The sequence below is a fragment of the Pongo abelii genome, chromosome 2 (assembly GCF_028885655.2).
Source record: "Pongo abelii isolate AG06213 chromosome 2, NHGRI_mPonAbe1-v2.0_pri, whole genome shotgun sequence".
Lineage (NCBI taxonomy): Eukaryota > Metazoa > Chordata > Mammalia > Primates > Hominidae > Pongo > Pongo abelii.
In genome coordinates, this window is record NC_085928.1 from 29,494,877 (window position 1) to 29,503,807 (window position 8,931).

An 8,931-nucleotide genomic window follows, 5' to 3' on the forward strand; every position below is an offset into this window, starting at 1 on the left:
GATTTGGGTGGAGACACAGAACAAAACCATATTAGAGCTGAAGTGATAACAAGGGCACAGTGAAACTGCTTCACAGCAGGACTGTCCTCACTTTCCTTCCTCACTTTACTTAAATGAAGTAAAAACACCTTAGAGATAAGTACCCCATGTTTACCAGGGAGACTAGATTCTAGCATCCAGATAATTCTGTAACCTCAACTAGTGTCTCCAAAGGTGCCATGAAGTTGGGACAACAGGAGTCTCTTGTAAATGATTGATGATAAGTAAGGATTTTTTTTTTATTCCTTAGCTTCGTATAAGAGATTTAATCCACCCTGAAGTGGATAGCCCCAAAACCAGTGAGTTAAATTTCCTAAAAGCCTGGAAGAATGAGGACATATAGGATGTCCCCAGCCATATCTAAACCCCAACTGTTCTCATCTCATCTCAAGAGGATTTGTGCTGTGGGAACCAAGATGAATACCTAGTAATCCCAGTCCCCTCACTATTCACAAAACTTTACTTGAACATTGTTCTGAGTACTACTTAGGTTTAAGAGGCATGAAGTGGAATATAAACCATCCTTTGCCTATGAGGCTTGTGAGCCTATCAGGGCCCATGGGTGGCTTTAGCACAACTCATACCCTCATATTTTCATTTGTTTCTGGTCACATCTGCTGCTTCACCATCACCTAGGGCATGTAGGATAGTTCTCTTCTTAAGACAGAGACCTTGGGGCCACAGGCTGGCTCATACCCTTCACGACAAGTCATTAACCTGTCACCAGCTCACATAGACACTTGGAAAGCCCATCTTTGTCATATGGTGAGGATTTGAGAGTGCAAACAACACACAGCTAAGCAAGCTGTGTGGACATAGCTGCCTCAGGCTTAGAGATCTTAGGATAAGAAAGTGACATTCCAGCCTGTGCCTAGAAGGAACAGAAACAATGAGGGGACACCCACAAAATGACTGGTAGAATTTTTATATCTTAGACAAAGAAAAGGTTGACCCAAAACACAGATTATTTTCTCAAGTTTACTTTTTTCTTTGTGGGCAATAACTGGAGTTCAAACCAGGAAGCCCTCATGAACTGTTGCAAATGTAGTTGGTTAAAAATATTTTTAGCAAATGTTTCTTAAGCACCTATGGTGCACTAGACATTTTGGTAGGTGCTAGACATTTGGCAGATCTCAGTGATGAGGATATTGCACCTGCACTCAGCTGTTCATAGAATAGTCAGACTGATATAATTTCAAAACAGTGCAGTAAATGCTAGGTTGAAGGGGTGTTCCAGGTTCAATGACACAAGTGAGCAGTATCTAACTCAGGTTGAAGGTCAGGGAGGGGTACCTAGAGGAGGTGGCACCAGAACTTGTCTTAAAAAGATGAAGCAGCATTAGCCGTAGGAGGATGAGGAAATGAGGGTACCAGACAGGAAGCTCAAGTAGCCGAGTGATTGTGGGTAGAGGGGGTGATATGATTTGGCTCTGTGTCCTCACCCAAATCTCATTTTGTAATCTCCTCATGTTGAGGGAGGGAACTTTAATCTCATCTGTCGAGAGAGGGAGGTGATTGGATCATGGGGGCAGTTTCCCCCGTGCTGTTCTTATGATAGTGAGTGAGTTCTCACGAGATCTGATGGTTTTATAAGGGTTTGGAAGTTTCTCCATCACTTCTCTCTCCTGCTGCCTTATGAAGAAGGGGCCTGCTTCCCCTTCTGCCATGATTGTACATTTCCTGAGGCCTCCCCAGCCATATGGAACTGTGAATCAATTAAACTTCTTTTCTTTATACATTACCCAGTCTCAGGTATTTCTCTATAGCAGCGTGAGAATGGGCTAATACAAGGAGATTAGGAGAATGGCCACCAGCAGTTTTGTATTATTGGAACTTAAAGTTCGAGTGAGAAAGTGGTAAGAGAGATTATGGTAGGTAGACCAGCAATTGAGTGGTGGTAGGGATGGTACTAGATTTTATAAATCAGGCTTTGAATAAAAAGCTTTAAATATATCTGGGTGGTAGGCAGCCTCCAAGACAGCCTCCAATTATTCCCACATCTCAATATTCATGCCCTGGTGTAGTATTACCCCCCACGTGCCTGGCTTTTGTGAGAAATGGACTTATTATTATTTTTAAATTCTTTTAAGAGACAGGTTCTCACTCGGTCACCCAGGCTGGAGTGTATTGGGCTCCTGGACTCAAGTGATTCCCCTTCATCTTCTGCCATGATTGTAAGTTTCTTGAGGACTCCCCGGTCATACAGAACTGTGAGTCGGTTAAACCTCTCTTGTTTATATATGTTTTGTTTATGTATGTTTTAAGAAAGCAATTCAGATTTGTCCTTTGGACAGATGTCACGGGCAGTTGAAAGAAGACAGACGTGGAGAAGCAAGATGCAAGAGGTGGAGCAGTAAGTTACTACCACATTCCAGGGTAGAAGCTGAAATGGATCCCACTTTGGAAGGAAACTCAGCAGTGTTTAGCATCAGATACCGAATGCTCCTGTGAAATGGATTCCTTGCCTACGGCAGCTTCAGAGCATCTCTGTTTAACCCTTTCAGACCTACTACTACATAGGCTCCACTAGCCACTTTATAAAATGTGTCTGTCTGTACTATGCGTTTTAAAAATCTCCACTACTTACTTGTTTACCATATCATTCCTTCTTTTTCATTCCCATCACCTCAACCACAACTTAGGTTTTTTCTTTTTTCTTTTTTTTTTTTTTAACGGACTCTTGCTCTATCACTCAGGCTAGAGTGCAGTGGCACGATCTCGGCTCACTGCAACCTCCACCTCCTGGGTTCAAGTGATTCTCCTGCCTCAGCCTCCCCAAGTAGCTGGAATTACAAGTGCCCGCCACCGTGCCCAGCTAATTTTTGTATTTTTAGTAGAGATGGGGTTTCACCATCTTGGCCAGGCTTGTCTCCAACTCCTGACCTCGTGATCTGCCCGCCTCAGCCTCCCAAAGTGCTGGGATTACAGGTGTGAGCCACTGCGCCCGGTCTACAGCTTAGGTTTTTATCACTGCAAGAGAGCTAACATTTATTGAGCCTGTACTATGCACTAAGCACCATGGTCCTGGAATTAGTCAGGCTACAATAACTGTTGAGTTATCTGAGGCAAGTTATTTAACACCTTAAAGTTCAGTTTCCTTGTATGTAAAAATGGATATATAATACACTAATCAACGGAGTTATTGTAAGATTTAAATCATGTATACATGTGAAGACAACAAAATGCTACCTTTCTTATTATTATTCTGAAGTTATGTTTCTTACTTCAGCTTTGTGAGGACATTTCCCATTTTTCAAATCAGATTAACGTAATTTATAAAAGTTAAATAACATTCCCAAGGTCACTAAAAGTTCTGTTTGCAATTATTTGAATTTAGAGATTAGGATGAAAAAGGTGAAGCAATTTTTAGCCTGTGTAGGAACATTTTCTATTTCAAGGTTTTTTTGTTTTTTTATTGTTGTTGTTGTTTGTTTGTTTGAAGACAGAAGCCATGACCTACTAACATTTGGGGACCTGCACTGGTAAGCTACAATCCAAAAGAAGGTGGTCATTGCCAGCGTGCCTACCTGATGGCACAAAGGGTGTCTCATGGCCGGTCCCCTCCAGCGAAGCCACCAGTGGGGAGCTGCTGTGCCCACTCACACTCAGCATCTACAGAACTGTCCGGCTGCCCACTCTTCAACAAAAACAACAACAAGACAGCAAAGAATCTACATATAGGAAAAAGGGAGAACTAGCTAAATAAATGATCAAAAAGAGCCCCGATAAAACAGATGATTCAAGGGGTTTTATTCTAAAATAATAAAGTGTGTATAACAAGTAAATATTTATATTAAAGAAATCAACAGTAACCAAAAAGCAACAAAACATATGATGTATTCACATGTGAATGTATGCACATAAATGCATAGAAAAACATGATGGGAGGAGCTCAGATTTGCGGTGTAATCAAGTGGGATTTCCTCTCTCTGTAAGAGTCCAACTCTTTTATAAATGGTAGTGGTTAAATCACGGCCTCTGGAAACAGGAGAGCTGACTTCCTATTCTGCTTTTGCCACTTACTTTTTGCGTAAACTTGAGATCGTTGCATAATCTCTCTACTATGCCTCAGTTTCCTGATCTATAAAATAGGAACGCATACCTCATAGGGCTATTGAAAGAATTAAATGAATTAATGGATTAATATATGTAAAACATCACATAAATATTAGCTTTAACTGCTTATGTAATTTAAACACATTTTATGTACCATTTTCTGAAGCACCAGTACGGGACCTAGTACCTAGTAAGTGCTCTATAGCATTATTTATCTCACTGCAGGTGACATTTCAAAAACACTGCTCTGTCATTGACATTAATCTTCTTATTCTTGTCTACACCAAATCATTGCTTTTTCTACTGCAAACAGTGATGAATCTGGCAGAATAAGGTCTTTAGCAGAAAAAGAGAGACCAAGTAAGATGAGGAGCTGTGCCAGGGATCTGTCCGTTTGTAATCCCAGAAAAGATAAAGAAGACATTTCTAAAGCATTAACTTATGGGCTTAGAATTCTAAATTACATCACCTATAAATCTCAGCTCCCCTTGAGTGAGCCTTACACCTGAGTGTGAACACTGAAGAAAAATGGTGTTATTTATCTGCTAAAGCTCCATGGATGGCAAAGATCCCAGAATTAACATTTATAATAAAGACTGCTGAAGAAGCACTGCCCACTCTAAATCAATTCTAGGTATTTTATCTGGTAACCATCTCTGTAGTATAATTCAGACAGGAAATGAGAGGGCCATCCATAGGAAATTCTCTAGTCATAGTTTATTTTACTGGCTCTGGGTGTTTAATGAAAATGGTATTTTTTTCTTTCCTCCTCCCCATCAGGAAAAGCAACTGTGATTAGCACAATTTTTTTAACTCCTCATTGGTGTTTTTTAGCTTTGTCTTTCCTCCTACAAGAATTAAGCATTCCATGGTTGTTTAAATGCAGGTTCTATAATGTTACATGGAAATTGGAATTAAATGTTAGTGTTGGTTATAATTGAAATTTCTTTTTCATTTTAAACTGTCAAGTTAGTGACTGTAAAGGAAAGAGGTGTTGTTCGTATTGTTGTTTTTAATCACTTGTTCGTCTAAGGAGAAATACTACAGATTCTAATAACGTTAAAAGTAAAAAAAAAAATCACCAAATGTAGCTCAGACCAAATCGAATGCATGTCAAATCACCATGTGACTATTAAAGAAATGCCTCAGCAGAGAGAAAAAAATCATTTCCTTTAAAATGCAAGATAAAATAAGAGCACATAAAAATAACTTCCCAATGTTTTGATTTAAAAGAGTGCTATACAGCCAATGAGGGTACAAAAACTCTGAAGCAAGAGAACTGGAAATGTGCCTGACTTTTGATATTTTAAAAAGCAACCGGCTAGGAGATTTTTGAGGAGTTTCACTCTGGAAAGGATAAGAACTGCAGCAGAGCAATTGACATAGGACTGGCCTCCCCCGAGCAAGTATTTATTGAAGGTTTGCTAGCCCTGGCAGCTTGAAGGTACTATGGATGGAAAGATCAACAGAGTAAAATTTTCTTTTCTGGAAATGCTGAAAGTCTACTTGGAGAGCTATAATCAACCAAGTGAAAATAATCAAGACCAAGTTCAGATATAAAGCAATCACTGAGGTTTAAATTTGAGGAAACATAGATTACAGGCAATAGCGATGGAATGACAAAAACAGAGAAGATCTGAGTTCTAGTCTTGCCTCTCCCGCTAATTAGTTTTTGGCTTTGGACAAGTTACTGAAACTCCCTGGGCTCAGATCTCTGTTGTGGAGGAGTGCAGACTGGGAAAGGAGTGTGAGCAAAACCTAGGGAAGCAAAGTAGCTCTGTGATGTGCCAGGCAAGCCCCCTCCTCTTTTGATAAATTGGAAGAGTTTCATAGATGACTCTGTATGCCTTAATACCCCGAGGAAAGTAGGACTTTCTGGAGAAGATGAACAAAGTGAAATCTCTCCTTTCTAAGATGTCACTGTCTTGTAGAGAAGAAGCACTTTCAACACTTAAGTGCACAGAAGGTGAATGATAATGTTGAATTGCACGTTCTCTTGTGACTCATGCTAGTTCAGTCACCATGATTTCCGTTATCTTTGAAGCCCATACAAGGATGCTATAGCTGTGAATATAAAATGAAAAAAAATCACTGCCTTGACATTAGGCATTCAGCCTCACTGGTAATTAAGTGCAAATTAAAATGAGATAACATTTTTCATTTATCAAATTGGCAAGGATTTAAAGAATAGTATTACCTAGACTTAATGTGGATGTGTAAGGAAATGGGCACTCACCTACTGCTATTAAGAGTGGAACTGATTCTGCTTTTTCCAAAAAGGCAATCTGACAACACAATCTTTTACATTTCTTTTAAAAAAGCATATTTTTCAAATCAGCAACCTCATTTTTAGAAATTGCTCCTGAGGAGACAATTGAATAAGAGCCCCAAAGTATATGCAACATTGTTCCTATGGCGCTGTTTAAAATAGTAAAAAATAGGCTGGGCATGGTGGCTCACACCTATAATCCCAGCACTTTGGAAGGCTGAGGTGGGCAGATCACTTGAGCTCAGGAATTTGAGACCAGACTGGGCAACATGGTGAAACCCTGTCTCTACCAAAAATACAAAAAGTTAACAGAGCATGGTCCCAGCTCCTTGGGAGGCTGAGGTGGGGGCATCACTTGAGCCTGGGAGGTAGACATTGCATTGCAGTGAGCTGTGATTGCATCTCTGCCCTCCAGCCTTGGGTAAGAGGCTCAAAAAAAAAAAAATGTAGAAGGCAATCCTAAATATCTGGTAACAGATTTATTGGATAAACTTAAAACATACTTAAAATGAAATACCACACAGCCATTAAAAATAAATTTTGACTTAAAGTTTTTTACAAACCAAGCTGGTTGTCTGCAGGTGATAAAATTTGGGATGATTATGTATTTTTTTCTTTATATGCTTTCTGAAATTTTCTACAACGTTGATTATGATCAATCATTGATTTAACTGCAGGCAGACTGCCCCTGGGTTCAAACGCCAGTTCTAAAGAGATACTGGGGAAAATATGTTTACCTCTCTAAGCTCCTTTTCTCATCTGTAAAATGGAACTGATTATCCCACTTCAAGAATATAAGGATCAAATCTGAAAATGCATGCAGGAGGCCAGGTGCAGTGGCTCATGCCTGTAATCCCAACCCTTTGGGAGGATGAGGCAGGAGGATTGCTTGAGCCCAGGAGTTTGAGACCAGCTTGGGTGACACAGTGAAAACCTATCTCTGTGAAATTTTTTTTTTGATTAGCCAGATGTGGTGGCAGCATGTGCCTGTAGTCTCAGCATGTAGGAGGCTGAGGCAGAAGGATGGCCTGAACCTGGGAGGTTGAGGCTTCAGTCAACTGTGATCCCGCCACTGCACTCCAGCCTGGGTGACACAGCGAGACCTTATCTCTATAAATAAAAATAAATAAATACACAAAAATAAGCAATAAATAAATAATGGGGGGAGAAGAAAATGCATGTGATGACTGGCTTAAACATAGCATTATTATTACTTAGTCATCCATTTAGCTGAAAATAGTGGCAAAAGAGAGGAGTAGAAACTTGGTGTCTCATACAACTTCTCTATATTCCTAAGTGATCAGTGGTTTCTATCACCAAGGTGGCTTCCAGATTGTTTGGAGCATCTCTGGAACGTGGGTGTCTCTGCCACCATCTACACATGCTACCTACCCAGCCAGGCTGCAGACCACTCCACTGCCCAAAGGGCTTCCCAGCTTTCTGCTCTGCTCTGGATAACCACTGCTTCAGACTACTTTGGAGGGGCTTGCCTGGCACATCACAAAGCTACTTTGCCTCCCTAGGTTTTGCTCACACTCCTTTCCCAGTCTGCACTCCTCCACAACAGAGACCTGAGCCCAGGGAGTTTCAGTAACTTGTTCAAAGCCAAAAACTAATTAGCGGGAGAGGCAAGACTAGAATTCAGATCTTCTCTCTTCTTGTCATTCCATCACTATCACCAGTAATCTATGTTTCCTCAAATTTAAACCTCAGTGATCGCTTTTATATCTGAACTTGGTCTTGATTATTTTCAGTAACTGCCCTTGGTTAACGTAGAAAGCAACCCTAAATATCTGGTAATAGATTTATTGACTTTAAATTTATGTAGGGTGTCCCCAATCAGACTACTGCCCCTCCTGTCTGCAAAGTTTGAACTCAGTCTTTTCAGTAAGTATCCTGATTAGAGACACTTTTATTCCATCCCAGCCGGACACCTCAGGATAAAAGCAGCAAATATTCTTGACATCAAGGAGGACTCAGAATTCCTTCCCCAAACCAGTCCTTTGAGCTATACTTCTTCTTTGCTCACTTCTGTGATGTTGGTAGGTATGATTTAATCCATTATTAGATAAGGAAGTCAAGGCGCAGAGACTCAGAAATTGGGATTCCACTCTCAGAAATGCTCACACTGCCAGTGATCAAAAGACTAGTCTTCACATTCTAAACCCCATGTTTCTCACTGCTCAAGAAAATACAGTCTTTAAAAACTACTTTTCGGCTGGGCGCGGTGGCTCACGCCTGTAATCTCAGCACTTTGGGAGGCTGAGGCGGGTGGATCACGAGGTCAGGAGATCAAGACCATCCTGGCTAACACGGTGACACCCCTATCTCTCTACTAAAAATAAAAAAAATTAGCCGGGTGTGGTGGCGGGCGCCTGTAGTCCCTTCTACTCGAGAGGCTGAGTCAGGAGAATGGCCTGAACCTGGGAGGCGGAGCTTGCATTGAGCTGAGATCGTGCCACTGCACTTCAGCCTGGGCAAGAGAGAGAGACTCTGTCTCAAAAACAAAAACAAAAAACAAAAAACAAAACAAAACAAAAAACAAAAAACAAAACAAAAAACAAAAA